Source organism: Podarcis bocagei (assembly GCF_964188305.1).
Source record: "Podarcis bocagei genome assembly, chromosome: 16".
In the NCBI taxonomy this organism is placed as follows: Eukaryota; Metazoa; Chordata; class Lepidosauria; order Squamata; family Lacertidae; genus Podarcis; species Podarcis bocagei.
Genome location: NC_138142.1, coordinates 4,674,055 through 4,692,206, shown reverse-complemented (window position 1 = coordinate 4,692,206; position 18,152 = coordinate 4,674,055). Strand labels below are relative to the sequence as shown.

General features: G+C 44.7%; 1 protein-coding gene across 7 annotated transcripts in view; it reads left to right on the top strand.

Annotated features, from left to right (window-relative positions):
- PITPNM2 (phosphatidylinositol transfer protein membrane associated 2) overlaps positions 1–18,152 on the top strand; it is a 196,018-nt gene that overhangs the window by 11,596 nt on the left and 166,270 nt on the right. For 2 of the 7 annotated variants that reach the window (XM_081174677.1, XM_081174671.1), the window contains exon 1: positions 2,118–2,254. The gene's annotated coding sequence lies outside the window, so the exon portion shown is untranslated. Of the gene's footprint in view, positions 1–2,117; positions 2,255–18,152 lie in introns of those variants that run through there. The other 5 variants (XM_081174673.1, XM_081174678.1, XM_081174679.1 and 2 more) reach the window with 5 other exon arrangements.

Sequence of the window (18,152 nt, the reverse complement as noted above, 5' to 3'; positions counted from 1 at the left end):
GTATCTGACACACAACATGTCAACAAAACACTCAATTCCCTCTGCCCCATTCCCTTTCCCAAACCTTTACCAATTCCTTTCCTGGTGGCATTCTTACTGCACGGGCACTGTACTGCCAACTACCAGGTGAGGCTGATCAGGCCTCTGGCCCTTTCCCTCGGGCCCCTAGCCCTTTCCCTCGGGCCCCTAGCCCTTTCCTTCGGGCTTACCTTTTTCCGCTGCGGACCTGTCCCCTCGGCGCCGTTCTGTCCTCTTATTCTCCCTCAACCAGATGTCTCCACTCCAGGACGGTGTGGCAATTTCCCCCTACAAACTGGCAGGGTGTGCACTGGAAATGCGAACGCCGATCGGAGCTGTTCACCTTGGTTGAGCCTGGCCCTCCGGTCCGTATTTGGAGAGGGGGCTTATCCCGGGCGAGCCCCCAGAGAGATGAAGCCTTATTTACCTAGGGATCCATTAGCCACGCCATCCCCTGGACCTCGGAGGGAACAAAAGTACCAGGAAAGCAAAATCTTCTTTGGAGAAAAAGAGTTTATTGAGATCTGAGCACAGAGTCAAGGTCTGTACTCAGAGACAGCCTGCTGGATAATTCCTAAAATATACTGGCTGTAAAGCAAGACATTTCAGCAGACTTTCTTATACCCGCAGACTTGCTTGCTAAACACATTTTTATTGCTTGTTAAACATTCCTGTCTTTCTGCTAAGCCAAGCACTCCCTCCCACCTCCTTGTACACGTGTCTTCTTCTGCTAGCTAAGCTTTCCCTTCGTATCTCTTCCTATTCTTGCATTACTTAAAAGCAGAAGTAAAGCAGGAAACATCTTGCTAGTGGTTTTTCGGTTAACAGCAGTTTCTGGCTGGGCAGGAAGCGACCTTCTGACCTGTAGCTAGCATCAGCAGTTTCAAGTAGCTGGTTTAGGCTTTTGCAAGCAACTGCAATTTTTGGGCTGTTTTGACCCTCCTAGCAAAGTGCAGGAATTTATTATGTGTAGATAATATATGAGAGCAACACAATAAAATATTGAGAGAAATCTTTCCCATCTCCCTTTAACGTCAATGGAAATGTTAGGTTTTGGTTTTTAATTTTTTTTAGACTATCTTTTTATTTAAATTTAATTTTGCTACATTAAATGCATCTCTCATGTATCAGTCTCATCTCTCATGTATCAGGTTGCATGCTACTGGTTTCAAATCCAGTTCCTAGGTGTCCTCCCAGACCAGTGTATATACATTCCACACAATCATATGGAAGGGCTGGCTGATGTGGCATGGGTGCAGGATCCCACCCTCATCTGTGGCTGAGCCAGGGGACTGAGCCCATGTGCAAACCAGCTCTTACTGCAGGCTTGTATGAGTTGCATCTAGGTGACCAGTCAGAGAGGCTTCACAAAAATCAATCGCGAGTAGCCCGAGAGACAGAGAACACATGCAGTTGGATAGGCAGAAATCACTACGGGCTACTTAGTTTGATGGACTTATTTGCATGGCTGCCTTGGTTACCACCATTTGGTGTAGCAACAGGTTTCTGGAACCCACCTTCCTTTCTAGGGTTGTAAGTTGTTTAAAATTGCTCTTACTGCCGTGTTGCAACCTGCCCTGGGACCTTGGGATGAAGGGGAGGTAATAATAAATAATAGATGCACTGGAAAGCTAGTGACCATGTCTGTGTGTGTGTGTGTGTGTGAGTGAGTGAGAGTGTGGTGGGGTATGTGGAGAATGACCAGACATGGAGGTAGCCAGTCTATCTAACTTAACAGCTGCATGTTTAAAATGGTGCGTTGGAGAAGTCTGTGTGGATGAAGACTGACTGTTGATCTTGGACAGGGAGAAAGGAGCATGTGAGGGTGGCCACTGCCCTCTGCTGTCCCTTGCCTCACCCCTCCCCGGTTAAATTTCCATGAGTTAGAGCGATGACGATGTTTCACAGCTTGGAGCGAGCCGAAATCCCCAAAGCGCTCCTTTGGCCGCCTGCTGTCACGTATTGAATTTCTAACATACCAGGGGGAAGTCTCTTGGATGATGCAGAGTTCAAAAGCCTCCCTAGCAGCCTCCTGCTTGTTTGTACAGGGGTGATTAGCCAATGCATTTGCTGCCTGCTCCTGATTTCCCTCCTGCTTGCTTGTTAAGCCCATGTTGCTTTGGCTTCCCTCTAGGAGATTGATGTTCAGGGACTGGCGCTGACATCCTCCCTGCCAATGCTGCTCTGAGCTCCTCCAGCGTACGGACACATCAGGTGGTTGTCTTGTGCCCCCGAGGTAAGTTATGTGGCCGTACCTCAAGAGAGAGAAGATGTACATCCTCTGCCAGCTGATTCCTTTGTTTCCCTCTCCCTCCAAATTCTAGCAAGGCTGTATTTCTGGCAGCATATTGTTTGTGCTGGGGGGGGGGGGTACTTTCTGCACCCAGCTACAAGGATATACGAACTTTGTGACTGCATTAATCAGGTAAGGTAAACAAAATACTTACAATTTCTCCTTGTGTCATTTATTCAGCTTTTGCTGCTTGTAGTTCAGGGCAGATTGTGACAAAGATTTTTTGTTGGCCCTCCCCCTGGTCATTTGGCTACCTTTCTGGCTTTTGAGACCTCAGCGGGCACTGCCCACCTGCTTTCATATTTTTACAGTCATAAGGGCGGGAAATGTTTTTTTAAAAAAGAATGAAAACGAAAGCTTTTACATCATGAAACTGTTCTGGGAACGCATTTTGGATCCTCCACTCACGAATTGCAGCATATGGACAGCCTTGCATGTATGAAAACAATATTCTGCTGTGTATAGTGCGGAAAAAGGTGGAATTATGCAACTGAGATGGGGCCTTTTCAGTAGTGGGCCATGCTTGTTGAATGTTATTTCCAGGGAGGCACGCCTGGTGCTGTTTTTAGGTTCCAGGCAAAGGCTTTTCTCTCTATTGGGGCTTTTAGACCTTAATTTGAAAGGTGACATTGGGGCCTCGTTTAGTGTGATAGGATCTGTAAGTCCTGATCTGTTCAGCTGTGTTTTTAGAACTTTGTTGGTTCTCATTTGGTTTCTGTGTAAGTCACTTTGGGTTTCTCTGTGAGAAAAGAGACCAAAAAACAGAATAAGCAAATACATTTAAATAAATACAATCCATATAAATCATGAAAATGTTATTTGTATATCTTGTTTTGTTTCTGCTAATTGTGGCAAGGGACAAAGATCTATACAACACATAGTTAGTTACCTTTATGTAGGAATTGTTATCCATCCATCTTCCCTAACCTCCTCTGCCACTCCAGGGCTTCTGAGATTTCACTGGGAATAATAGAAGAGCTAGAAGGTTCTAGCAACACTTCCTAAGGAGGGAGAGAGGGAGGAAGAATTTGATCTGCTTTTCACAGCAGGTTGATTCAATCAGATGCCCCCCAAACGTGCAAATCGCAACACAGGAACTACCTCTGCACTGCAAACTTCTTTGGGTTTTGTGATGCAGCTTCAGTGCACAAGAGGTCTGCACATAAATATGTATTATACATGAAAGATGTGTATTTCGGGGAGTGTTCCATGTTTTAAACATGTGCATTTACATAAAATACATGTACAATTCAGATGTGGACTTTTCAGGTGTGTCTTCCAAAAAAATTAACAAATGCAGAGGATAGTTTTGGATGGAAAGGACATAAAACTGAGTGCCTTTGAGACTGAAATGGGATGGAATTACTTACACGGTCCATTCCCTCTTACAAGGTCCAGCATTCATACAGTCCCAGAGAGCCTTGGCAGGCACTTCTCCATGGCCCAGCCCCACAGCAACCCTGTAACATCCATAGAAAGGAAACCTCAGGGCGGATGGATGGCACAATTCCTTGCCACCTCCATGTTACCCCTCTGCTGGAGGCCAGCAGCACCCATGGCAGAAGGAGTCTCTCAGTTTGTCTGAACCTCTCTACAAATGTCTGAACTCTGTGGAACTTGTCTGTCTGTGACGAAGTGGCTCTTTCTGCCATTCCAGCAACATGTGAAGTACTGTAGGTCTAAATATATCTCCCGAATGTGGTTAGTTTGGGGTTGCTTCCTTATCTGTCTCCTTTCTAGTGAAAACTCCTAGCTCTGCACATGATTCAGGCACCTCATGGGTAGAGCTAAGGAGGAAAGAGTGGGTTGCTGCCTGTGGGCTCCCAGCAGAGAGTTGACTGACTGCGTACTTCCTGTTATCAACAGAAGGCTCCAACTAACTTTGCTGGTTTTAAATTTATTCTTTTGCTTTTAATCTGAGATTCTCTTCTGTCTTTGAAAGCAGACGCCTGAAATGTCTGCCATGCTTGTAGTGGGTTGTCCATAGGAGAGAACAAATGCACTATAGAAATGGTTATACAACTAAGCATTAGAAAAAGCATTTTGCCCCGTCTGGGCTAGTACTAAGAAGAAGATTCCCAAAGGATCTGTTTCCTTCTTCTTCTAAACCTTGAAGCTCCATTTCCCAATCAGATTTGTATTCTGTGAGAAGTTGTGCTGATTTTGCAAAAGATAGTCATGACAGGATTTAGTTGCTCAAAATGATTAGAGATGGGGATAAATTTGATTCAGTTTTCTTTGAAAGCTGAATTTATCAAATTGGCCCTTTCTGAAACAACATGAGAACCAAAACACAGCCATCCATCAAAATTGGCACTTATCTATGTGCCCTAATGGTGGCCAAGAGACTGATACTGATGAATTGGAAGAATCAAGATATGATACCCTTTAATCAATGGATCGACAATATGACAACACTTGCTACTTAGGAATGGACTGCTTACAGATGTAGACTTTGTTTGGATAAATATGACAACATTTGTAATGAGTAGGATATTAATATCTATCTACATACATATTGGGACGTGGGAGGCGCTATGGGTTAAACCACAGAGCCTAGGACTTGCCGATCAGAAAGTTGGCGGTTCATATCCCTGTGATGGGGTGAGCTCCCGTTGCTCGGTCCCTGCTCCTGCCAACCTAAGCAGCTCTAAAGCACGTCAAAGTGCAAATAGATAAAGAGGTACCACTCCGGCAGGAAGGTAAACAGCGTTTCCGTGCGCTGCTCTGGTTCACCAGAAGTGACTTAGTCATGCTGGCCACATGACCCGGAAGCTGTACGTTGGCTCCCTTGGCCAATAAAGCAAGATAAGCATCGCAACCCCAGAGTCGGTCATGACTGGACCTAATGGTCAGGGGTCCCTTTACCCTTTACCTTTACATAGATATTAGGTTAATAACACTGTATTAATTCATATTAGAATGTATGGGAGGATATTACATTGTGTGCGCACACACACACACACACCCCTTCGTTCTTTTTTCCTCTCACTTCCCCCTTTCCCCCGTACTTCTTTATAATTTAAATTCTTTCAATAAAATATTAATATTATGGGAGAGCCACTCCATTCCCCTGATCATTTCAGTTGCCCTTTTCTGAACCTTATCCAACTCTAAATTGTATCTCACATGCACGTTAGGCAAGCCTTGCCTTTTTTTAACCTTTTGGTTTATTTATAAGCATTGGGGAGGATATCAGCAGATTACGCATTCACACAGATTTGGCAAGAGATTTTGAGGCCAACAATCTGACTCTGCTGGTTTGGAAAGTGTCCTACTGGTACTTGTGGCCATCTGACTCACTGAATTTGATGACTTGGTAGTTCATAACTACATTCTCCTAGGTATGTAACGTCTCCTTACCTGACTCCGGGGGGTGGGGTGGTTGTGGCCTGTTGCGGGCTTTCCCTCTTTCCCCGGGGGCCAAAAGGCTCCCTGTCACAGCTGGCCCTTCGGTCCTCCCCTGGCTGACCACTGTGGATGGTGGGATAGCCCACCAACACCAAAATCTGAACTGCCCAGTCAGGGGCAGGCAAGGGAGGTGGAACTTAGGTGGTGGACCAGAATGCAGATGCCTTCACTCTGGTCCTCTGCCTGACAATAAAAGCCAGCTGCACTCAAATCTCACATACTAAGAGCATTGACATGTCTTTTTGAATCACCTGGAAACAGAAAGCTACCGGTACCTTTACTAGCCTTTGAGGTAAGCAACACAATTCTGACAACTCTTTGGGAAGTTCCAGGCATTGTCCTAAAAAGGGCTTTTGTGAAAAGCATAAACTCCAAAGTCACTCTCATAAGGGTTATGTAACTGAGCAGAAGAGAGCCCTGGACTCTGACATCACTACGGAGTGCCCCTCCATCCCCCCTCCCAGCAATGTGTAAAATATCACGGCCTCCGGATGTAAGAGCACATTCTCTCTTGCTATTCCTGATCCAGCAGGAAAACTTGGACAGCTCCTTCCCTTGCGGTTTGCTGTGTTGTAAATAATATCTTGGCCGGGTCACACGTCCTGCTGCTCTTGTGATGTGGCGTCTCCAAGAAAAGGGGGGGGGGGAGGAATGTAAACAAAACAGTTTTTGGTTGTTGTGAAGGAAAAATGTCTCTCAGCATTGTGGAAAATTAGCGCTGGGATGGTTCTACCCTTATAGGGCTTTAAAAGAACAATAGCTACAGACTCATAAAGTTTGTGAAAATTTTGTTTTAAATAAAACAACCAGTTGAATTTGAAAAGTACATAAGTCTACAAAGTTGCACATCATTTTCTTCTAATCGAGCCAGCCTGCAACAAGCTAAGTTGTGGTACTTCAGTTGTCTGCAAATGAAAAGGATAGTCTTCTAAATTACAAAATAATTTTTTGGGTCTCCTTGTCAATTACAGGCCTATTTATAATCATTGATGTTTTAGTAGCATCCAGATTGAGTTGTTGCATGGGCAGTGATCAGGGACAATAGGCACTGTAGTCCGACAACTTCTGGATGGCCACAGGTGAGCTAACTTTGATCCTGTCCAGCATCCTCACAGGTAGCCCACAGCAAAGGCATGAGGCCAGTCACCCTCTCTTGCCGATGCCTTTGAACATCAGAAAGGATTTTTCGGGGGGTGGGGGGAATAATTTTGGGAGAAAATCCAAACTGTTATTATAATTCCTCCAGAATGCAATCCTGCTCCTTAATAAAAATCAGAATTTATTTGGAAATTTAAAAAAAGATTACAGAAGATTGTTATCAGCATGAGCTAAAGAAGTCTGCCCTGTAGTCCTTGGTTGTTGACCAAAGGGGAGAAATGGCGACGCAGGCCCACCCTGGCTAATTTGAATCAGGCATGAAAGGTTGATGGGATGGAGCCAGAGTGAGGTGAATGCTTTGTTATGTGATCCCGGTTGCCTTGAAGGATATGGTGATGTAGCCACTCTTGGGGAAAACCATTGCCCTGAACCCAGAGTTTTTATATTGACTAATGCCTGGCCACCGGTTTTGAGGGCAGGAAAAGATGGCAGCAGTTCAACTGCATATGCTCTAGAATTAAACTGATAGACCTAGTTTTGAGACAGTATCTGGCTTGTTTGCCCCGGTGGATGACCTTAGTCAAACATATTACATAGAATCATAGAATCATAGAGTTGGAAGAGACCACAAGGGCCATCGAGTCCAACCCCCTGCCAAGCAGGAAACACCATCAGAGCACTCCTGACATATGGTTGTCAAGCCTCTGCTTAAAGACCTCCAAAGGAGGAGACTCCACCACACTCCTTGGCAGCAAATTCCACTGTCAAACAGCTCTTACTGTCAGGAAGTTCTTCCTAATGTTTAGGTGGAATCTTCTTTCTTGTAGTTTGGATCCATTGCTCCGTGTCCGCTTCTCTGGAGCAGCAGAAAACAGCCTTTCTCCCTCCTCTATGTGACATCCTTTTATATATTTGAACATGGCTATCATATCACCCCTTAACCTCCTCTTCTCCAGGCTAAACATGCCCAGCTCCCTTAGCCATTCCTCATAAGGCATTGTTTCCAGGCCTTTGACCATTTTAGTTGCCCTCTTCTGGACACGTTCCAGTTTGTCAGTGTCCTTCTTGAACTGTGGTGCCCAGAACTGGACACAGTACTCCAGGTGTGGTCTGACCAGAGCAGAATACAGTGGCACTATTACTTCCCTTGATCTAGATGCTATACTCCTATTGATGCAGCCCAGAATTGCATTGGCTTTTTTAGCTGCCGCGTCACACTGTTGGCTCATGTCAAGTTTGTGGTCAACCAAGACTCCTAGATCCTTTTCACATGTACTGCTCTCAAGCCAGGTGTCCCCCATCTTGTATTTGTGCCTCTCATTTTTTTTGCCCAAGTGCAATACTTTACATTTCTCCCTGTTAAAGTTCATCTTGTTTGTTTTTGCCCAGTTCTCTAATCTGTCAAGGTCATTTTGAAGTGTGATCCTGTCCTCTGGGGTGTTAGCCACCCCTCCCAGTGTTGAACACATCAGTGTTGAAACATCTGCACTGGTTGCCCATTAGCTGCTGAACCAGTTGCCTTCTTTTTAAGGAATCATAGAATCACAGAAGAGTTGGAAGGGATCCAAGGGTCATCTAGTCCAACCCCCTGCAATGTAGCTAAAGACGCCATGACAGATGGCCATCCAATCTCTGCTTGAAAACCTCCAAGGAAGGAGAATTCACAACCTCCCAAGGGAGACTGTTCCACTGTCCAACAGCTCTTACTGTCGAAAAGTTTTTCAGTATATTTAGTCAGAATCTCCTTTCTTGTAAGATTCATACTCTCCAGAGCAGGAGAAAACAAGTTTGCTCCATCTTCCATGTGAAGGCCCTTGAGATATTTGAAGATAGCTATCATATCTCTTCTCAGTCTCCTCTTTTGTAGGCTAAACATACCCGGTGCCTTCAACCATTCCTCATAAGGCTTGATTTCCACAGCCTTAATCAGCTTGGTTGCCCTCCTCTGCACACCTGCCAGCTTGTTAACATTTTATTGAGAGCAGTACTTTTATTGTTTTCATGTGAACCACTTGGAGCATTTTTTCAACCGTAAGCTGTGTAATAAGTAAGTAAAACAAACTTTGGTTTCTATAGAAACTCTCAAAGCCATTCTTGCTTACTTCTTAATGTGGCATCTGTAGTTCAAAGAAATTCATGACTTTCTCCTTTTTTGGTTCCTGGAAATGGGAGAGTCTTGGATTGATTACCTTCAGGTTTCGGAAACAGTTTGATCCCTGATGGCTATATATCAAATAAACAAAAATTCAAAATAGAGGGAATGATTGGTGAAAATAAGCTATTTTGTTGCAAGGAGGAAAGGTAGAGCAACTGCTTTTAAAATGAGAAAATGTTTTTTTGGGGAGGGGAACACTTTGACATTTTAAAGTTAGTTTCTATCCAGGGATAGGATTAGGATATGTCTCTACATGGTGCTTCAAGCAGACTGTAGTTTAAATGTCGGGGCTTTCTCCACCCTCCCCTAATCCTGATTCCTTAGAATTGAACCCCTCTGAAGGAAGCGAGGATGATGAACATAGAATTCGCAAGACCCCAAGCAATAAATAAATCTACAGTTCCAGTGTTCCTTTGGGAACAGCCATGAAGCCTTTCCAGCTAAACCAGTTTTAAAAACTGGTTTGAAATGCAGAGATATCTTCAGATGGGCACTATGTTGATATTGGTTGAGGGAACAGGAAAATGGAGCTCCCAGTTGCCAATTGTTTTGGGGTTTTATCTTGGCTGGTAGTTTTCTTTTGGGGGGTACAGTCAGATGTTGGGATTGTTGTGTTAGTTGTCCTGGTTATAATACTTCCTTTTACACTGCTGCTATGGAACCGTGGCTTTTTGCTCGCTATACTGCCTTGGCATGCTAAATTTCACCCAGGCCAGTGGGTTGTGGTGTGACACAACAGCAGATGTCACTAGGCATGTCACCCTCCCAAACCCTTTATGCCCACGTGCGGTCCTGTTCCCCCATTTTTCACACATGAAAATGGCAGGAAGGAGCTGTATACTGGAATACCACCCTGTGATTTGGGGGGGGGCACGCGGTGGGGTGGTAAACAGATTTCTCCCCCCCCCCGAAGCAGTCAGTGTGACCATGAATGCTAAACTTGCACTAGATTACCAGAGCTTCTTGTGTTGTGTGAAAGATCACATAAAGCATGAAAATTATAATGTAAGGAAACATCATGAAAATGGAATAAAGTGCTGTCTAAGCAGCTTCCTCTTCTACCTCTCCTCACGCACTGCTGTGCCCAAGTGAGCTTATCTGGCAGCTTTGCCATTCATGCCACAGAGCTGGGCGGCCCTGAGCTGCCATGATGTTTTCTCACGATGCCTCGGAACAACGATGCACTGGAAGGAGTATGGGAAATTCAAATGGCAGCTCCGACCCAGCGACCTGGCACAGAGGGCCCAGGGCAGGTCTCAGTGCCATGGCAAACTCTACCAGGGCTCCAGAAGGTGCCAGAAGTATGGAGCTGGTATTTTATTTTTAGTTTTTAAATTTCTATCCTGCCCTTCTCCCCAAAAGAGCCTAGGGCAGCAAACCACCAAGCAGCAAAAACCACACAAATAAATAAACAAAAAGATCAAAAACATTTGAAAAAACATTAGCAACGTATTTAACACATTAAGAATATAAGAAATGTTTAAAAAGAGTCGCATATCCTCACAGCTAATAATTTCAATATTGCCAGGAACACGAACTCATGAGAGAGACTGCCTCTTTCCCTACAGACTCTCTTGGGTGTTCAAATCGACAGAGAGGGGCCCCCGTGGTAGTTCTTCCTTCCTCAGAAGGTTTTTTTTTGGGGGGGGGTGATCTGGAGAAAAGTTTTCTCTGTGGCAGCACCTAAACTGGGAATCCTCTGCCTACCAGAGAGTTGCCCATCTGGTAACTTCATGATACAGCTGAAGACACACCTCTTTACCCTGGTCTTTGCCACGCAAGATACATATTTTTAGGGGCCACCCTATTTTTGTGGTTGTATTTTTTTTTTAGTTTTTAAACAGTTTTTAACGTTGCTGTAACCCACACTGAGACCCTTAGGGTGAAGGGCCAGTAATAAATGAAGATAGTAAAATAATGATGATGATGATGATGATGATGATGATGCTTGGGTGAACAAGAATGTTTCAAAATCCTATCTATTGATAAGTAATACTTAACATAGTTCAAACCAATGTTAGTGTTTTTTATACATTGTAAGTTTCGTTTTGGGTTGAATCCTTTTTCAATTTATCGTGTTGTTGATTTCCTTCTACCTCATTACGGTTTCAAAATCCCCCCCCCCCCGAATGTTAATAAAGGTTAGGGTTAATTTGTAAGGGAACTCTTGGCATCGAACAAGTTGTCAGCTGTCACAGGATGCAGTTTCACCTCCACTGGCCTGCTTTCAGAGCTTCAGGTCTTTGCTTTGGAATGAAACAGTTTTTCTGAAGTAGCCTACAAGATTGAGTTGGACAACAGTGTTGAAGGGTCAGTGCTTCCTGGCAGAAGGCATGGCTTCCAAGTACTGGGCCCCAGTACCACTATGTAGTGTATAAATTAATTCCTGATGGTGATGGGTATTTCAGAGGAGAGGTCCTCAGTCTCCCATGCCCATCGGGTTCAAACAAAATGACACTCCTCTATTTTCTCGTCTCTAGCATTCCACTCTTTAAATTCTGTTAAGGCATGGAGAACCTGAAAATTGTGCATTCATCATTTTAAGTCATCTGGAAGCTGTTTGATTAAATAAATTCTTATTAAGAATAAAGAAATAAAAGAAATGATCTGTTCACTTTCTTCCAGCACACAGATGCTTTCAGGAAAATAAATTTCCTGAACGAGCCATTTGGACAGTCTCTGTGGACTTCAAGATCCACATCATTAATTTAATTTTGCTGCTTTCATTAAAATTATCTACAGTTTATTTATATATTATTATTACAACATACAGTACAGGTGCACTTAAAGTAGGAAACCAAGGCCATCTGAAAAGCATTTGGGGAAAGTAATTTTGAGGAGACTCACTAATGGTTTTGAAAGACTCTTGGAAACACAATATAAGGCAGGTCTGCATCAGCAGATGAAAAATGGAATGAGAGGAAAGAGGGCAATATTATGCCCAGTCCCTCAGTACTGTATGTCTGTAGCTGAGCAGCAGGAAGAAGAGGCATTAATTTTTAAGGAAAATCTTAAAATGAACAAGAACCTTGTATATAAACAATAATGGGGATGATGCATAAGCAAAATAATTTTATCAGACGGGGGCTGCTAGCTCTTGAGTGCCCACTATCTGTTTGCTGAAGGCCAGAGGCATAGCTTGGTATTTAAAAGATTTGTGGCATGATTCCATAGTCACAAATTTGCAAAAAATTGCATGTGACAATTAATATGTATACTGGCAAATTTAGAACCTGACTCTGACAGAAGGCAAACCACCTAATTTCCCATTCAAAATTACCCCATAGTAGAATTTATATTTGCTTGCACCCCATACCAGATCATCCCAAACCAATTCCTATTCAGTTCAGTTAATTTCTCAACAGATCATCCTACTCCAAGACAATTCAGTGACACTTTGGTTACCCCCATTCATTACTCCTAAAATTATCCCTAGATAAAGTCATGTTTACCCAGTAACTAAAGTCACTTCCACCCCTGGTCTGTTCCCCACAAATTTAGTCTACAAAAGAACCTGGCAATAAAAATCACATTTGAGTCTTGTATTGGGAACAGAAGTAACATGGTGTTCCTGTGGAGTTTGAAGAAGGGCCATACCTAATTGGTAGAGCATGTGCTTTGCACACAACAGTCCCAGGTTCAATCCCCAGCATCTCTAGGTAAGGTAAAAGGTAAAGGACCCCTGGACAGTTCAGTCCAGTCAAAGGTGACTATGGAGTTGTGGCGCTCATCTCGCTTTCAGGCCGAGGGAGCCGGCGTTTGTCCACAGACAACTTTCCGGGTCATGTGGCCAGCAGGACTAAACCGCTACTGGCGCAGTGGAACACCCTGATGGAAACCAGAGTGCATGGAAACGCCGTTACCTTCCTGCTGCAGTGGTACCTATTTATCTACTTGCACTGGGTTGCTTTTGAACTAGGTAGGGCTAGGAAAGAGTCCCTATCTGAAACTCTGGAGATCTGCTGCCAATCTTCCTAGATGTTGCCCATTGGCCTCTGCCTGCTAGACAGCAGCTCCCACTGAGGACTTCAGAGGCGAGGGAGGTCAGCTGAGCTGCGGGAACCTTCTCAGCTTACAATGCTTGCTGTTTCATTCAAATGGTCAAACTGTGACTTGTACCTGGCAAACCATGGTTTCATTGCTCTGGACCAAACAGCAAAATATGGTTTTCTCTAAATTTAGGATTAGTAGGAAAGAGCACATTAGCCCAAGACTCATTTAAAGGTAAAGGGACCCCTGACCATTAGGTCCAGTCATGGCCGACTCTGGGGTTCTGGCACTCATCTCGCTTTATTGGCCGAGGGACCCGGCATACAGTTTCCGGGTCATGTGGCCAGCATGACTAAGCCGTTTCTGGCAAACCAGAGCAGCGCACGGAAACACCATTTACCTTCCCACCGGAGCGGTACCTATTTATCTACTTGCACTTTGACATGCTTTCGAATTGCTAGGTTGGCAGGAGCTGGGACCGAGCAACGGGAGCTCACCCCATTGCGGGAATTCGAACCGCCGACCTTCTGATCGGCAAGTCCTAGGCTCTGTGGTTTAACCCACAGCGCCACCCGCGTCCCTAAGACTCATTTACATGGTCCTAAAATTTAGTTTGGTATTGCTTCTAAACAAGCTCATGGTATCTGTGACATGTGGATTGCAGGGGCTGGACTACATGATACTTGGGGTTCCTTCCATCTCTAGAATTCAATGAAGTGGGAAGGAGTGAAGTCTCTCTTAGATGTTAAGCACAAATCAGGACTCCTGCATCAGAAACAGAACAATCCCATTTGGTTACTGAAATGAGGCATGCAGCAAGGTTTTTTGAATCCTAGCCAAGCTAAATAGGCAGTCATTATAAGAGCAGGAAAGCACCCAAAATCTCGTTTAGATTCTTGCTCATCTTCATCTAAAAAGGAAATTAAGTGAATTTTGCAAAATTGAATATAATAAAGCAGTGAGGGGGCGACTGCAGGATTCAGCTGCCCTTTTGGCTGTTGCCATTTAAGCCCATTTCTGCTTCTCCCACATCCAGTGAACCATCTCCTTCTCCAATCCTCTCATGGCTTGTTTTGCTACAGCACTGACCACAATTACAAGATGTGCAGAAGATACTTCAGCATAAAAATTGAAATAAGCAGGGCTTGCGGATTTATTTTTTTCCACATAAAAACACATTTGTGTGTGTTTCTGCAATTAGTCAAAATGCATTTTCTTTGCATTATTTATTGCCTGTGTTCCAGAAGCAGCCACAGTATATCTGTCCACAAGCAGACTGAGGAGATAAGTTCACCTCTTTAAATAAAAATTTTAACGACTAAACAATGTAATTTGCCTCCCACTGAAGTCAATAGCAAAACTACCATTAGCCATAATGGGGCTAAATTACACTCTAAATATATTTAATGGGCATTAAAGAAACCCGTTCTCTGTTCCCAGAGACTAGGGGAAAGTAACAATATTTTTAAAATTATAATGCAGCATTTATGCATAACAATGTCAACCTTTGGCTCTGTAGGTCAAAACTGCTTTGGAAGTGCTGTGCTGCCGGTTCTCATATTGCTGCCCTCCAGACCTCTCATGGATGAAGCACACCAAGAAGGGCCTCCGATGATGATCGCAGGGTCTGGGTCAGTTCATGTGGGGAGAAGTGGTCCTTGAGGTTCTGCGGTCCTGAGCCATTTAAGGCTTTCTAGGTCAAAACCAGCATTTTGAATTGTGCTAGGAAACTAATTGGCAGCCAGTGAAGTCAGGATTGGTGTTATATGCTCAAACCGTCTTGCCCTGGTGAGCAGCTTGGCCGCCAAATTCTTCACCAAGTTTAGGATCAGAGTTTTCTTCTCCTAGAACACCTCCATAGCCGAACGTTTCGGAACTCGAACACCGAAAACCCGGAAGTAAATGCCTCAGTTTTTGAACACACCTTGGAAGTCGAACAGGAAACGTGACTTCCGTTTTGAGTTTTCCGTTTTGAGGCTTCCGCTTTCAGTTTTGGGTTTTTGAACGTTTCGGAACTCGAACGGACTTCATGGAACGGATTGCATTCAAAAACCGAGGTACCACTGTACCTTCCCTGGTTGATGAGCCCCACCTGCCCCTCACTTCCCTCTAGGGAAAGTGCAGAAACTGTCTTCTTGACTACTGGACCCACTCTTGCTCTTGTCTGCTCCATCTGCCAGAGCCTGCCTTCGCATGCAGGGAAGTTCTGCTTGCAGACGTCTCAGTGGTGCATCTCGTTGGCTGGTGTGAGAACAGGATCCTGGACTAGATAGGCTACTGGCCTGATCCTGCACACTCTTCCTATGTTCGTATGTCAGATATTTTGAGGTAGATCCTTACTCCAGTTTCCTTTTTGTAATATAAAAGATAACTATGTTCAGACTTTTTGTTTAGAAACAGCGATCACATAAATGTTGGTTAAATTATTTCTCCCTGTTGCCACCCCCTCCCCTGTACTTCCAAACTCTTGTAAAACTGTCTCGTGTCCAAATTTCATCCTCAAGCATATCTGATTTTCCATCAGTTGCCTGGGTAGAACTCCCATGAGGATGTTGGGGTTGTGAGGGCAAAGGAAGCAATAAAAGACTTTTAATGGGAAGCGGGGGGAAACAGCACGAGAAACAATATTGCTTTTTATTTCTGTCTGGTGGGAAGCGGATTGTTTCAGACTATAGTCTGTATGAGTGGAGATGGCGCACACCTGCCTGCCTCAGTTTTTAGTTTGATTGAAATTTTGTTCTGGCCTGCCCAATTTATGACCCACCAAACCACTGACAGACTATGGATGGTGTTAGGCTTCCAAGGGCTGAATCAACCAGTTTGTGTTATCCTGACTGGGGATAATAAAGGCAGATTTTCATGACTGAGCATAAAACAGACAAGTGAGTTTGGCTTGATGGATTGCACAAGCTGCCCATTGGTGTTTTGGCTAGTGGTAGAGAGGGTGGCATAGTGCAATGGGTAGGAGCTGTAGCCCCCATCTGCACTGTACATAAAGCAGGATTATACCACTTTAAACAGTCACAGCACTATCCAAGGAATCCTGGGGATTGTGGAATGTAAAGTGTGCTGGGAGTTGTTAGGAAACATCCCCCTCTACGATTCTAGCCAATCCCTCTTCCTAAGGAACTTTGGGAATTGTAATTCTGTGAGGGGCATAGGGATCTCCTAACAACTCTCAGCATCCTTTACAAACTACACTTCCCAAAATTCTTTCCCATGATTGCTTACAGTGGGCTGGTGCTACTTTAGGTGTAATAGTGCACTTGGTGCCTTAGAAACCTCCTTGTGTGACAGGCCTGGCTCATATGCATGGTAAGCCAAACTGTGCGTTACTGCAGATTAACATCATGGTTAAGGCAGAGACACCTTACTCACAGTCTCAGCTACCACCATGTTCATTGCAGGGGGTTGGACTAGATGACCCTTGGGGTCCCTTCCAATTCTGCTCTTGCCATGGAGGAGCAAAGTGGCCATGAGATTCTCTCTGGGAGTCTGCACATTCACACTCGTCCAGTAAGCCTTGGTTTGTACTACTATGCTTTATGAACCAAGCCATACTGTGACTTTTGACTGTGACCCTAATGTTAACCCTAATGAAACTTTTTTATTTTAAAGCTATTTGTTTTATTATTATCTGCCCTCTTTCCCAGCAGTTTGGGACTGTGCATGTGGTTCTCTCCCACCCCCCAGTTTATCTTTGAAACAACGGTGTGAGGTAGGCTTGGCTGAGCCATGTGGGTGGGAGGCCAAGGTCACCCAGGGAGTTCTAGGGCTGAGTGAAAGTGGAAGCTGACATTCTCGGGGTGCTGTATTCTCCACCCAATGAGTTCAAATCCCACACTTGTGGGGTGCTAGCTTCATGGTAAGATCAGAGTGGGAATCGTAGGCCTGATTCATATGCACCTTAGGACAAGCAGCTGCCTGTCTCTCTCTTCCGAGGCTTCGTTTCTCTCAGCTAAAGGTCACAATCTGCTTCTGGATTGCAGCCCAAAAAAGGTCTCTCCTTCTTTTGTTTGCAAACTGTGGTTGTTGGAGCTTGTCCAGCGCGATCTCAGTCCCTGCTCCCACCCTGTTTCTGTCGCATGTACCAAGGGTTTTTTTCTGCTGAGTATAGACATTAACCTCCCTGTTCCATTAGCGACAGAAGGAGGCTGGACTGTTGTCATTGCTTGAGCAGGAAGTACTGCTTCTTGGGTCTAATTCTCTCCCGCTCTGTCGGGGCTTCAACATCCTGTAATTCATGGCCTGAGGCAAGCGACACAGCCCGTTAAATTCATAGGAAGAGAGGAAGTTGCCGTATACGGAGTCAGACTATTGTCCACCTCAGTATTGGCTACACTGGCTGGCAGCAGCTCTCCCGTGCAGGGATCTCTCCCAGCCCTCTCTAGAAGGGCCAGAGAAGGAATCTGCATACTCTCCGACATTTTTCTGATGAAAATAGGGACACCCTAAGGAAAAGTGGGGCATTCTGGGATCAAATAAGAAACTGGCAGCACCTCTGTAAATTCAGGACTGTCCCTGGAAAGTAGGGGCACTTGGGGGGTCCGAATCTGTGACCTCCTGCACTCAAGGTAGATGCCTTATCACTGAGCCACAGCCATTAGAATCACAGAACTGTAGAGTGGGACCACTTTTATCAGGGAGGTGGAAGGGTTTCCCCAGGGATGGGGAGCTTTTGGCCCTCCAGATGTTGATGGACTTCAGCTCCCAACATCCCTGACCTTTAGTCATGCTGGCTGGAGCTGATGGGAGTTGAAGTCCAGCAGCGTCTGAAGGGCCACAAGTTCCTCATCACGGGATTGTTCTCTGCTCTCCCCTCCATCTATGCCATGGTCCCCACATGGGGGCACTTCCAGACTGTCGCAGTTTTTGGGTGGGATTCAATCACAAACCCACAAATTGGTGGGGATACAGGAGAGGGCCTTCTCCGTGGTGGCTGCTCCCAGACTTTGAAACCCTAGAGAAGCTCGACTGGCTCCCTCCTTGTTGTCCTTCCGCTGACAGATGCAGACTTTCTTGTTCCAAAAGGCTTCTAATGAACGGGCTGGTGATGTGGCTGTTTTTATTGTCATTATTGGTATGGTTTTAATAGATTTTATACAGGGTGAGTCCTTTAAAAGAGGCCCCGTGGATACAGGGTACACATGTATAGTTTTAATTCCATCAAAGTTTAGTTGTTTTTTA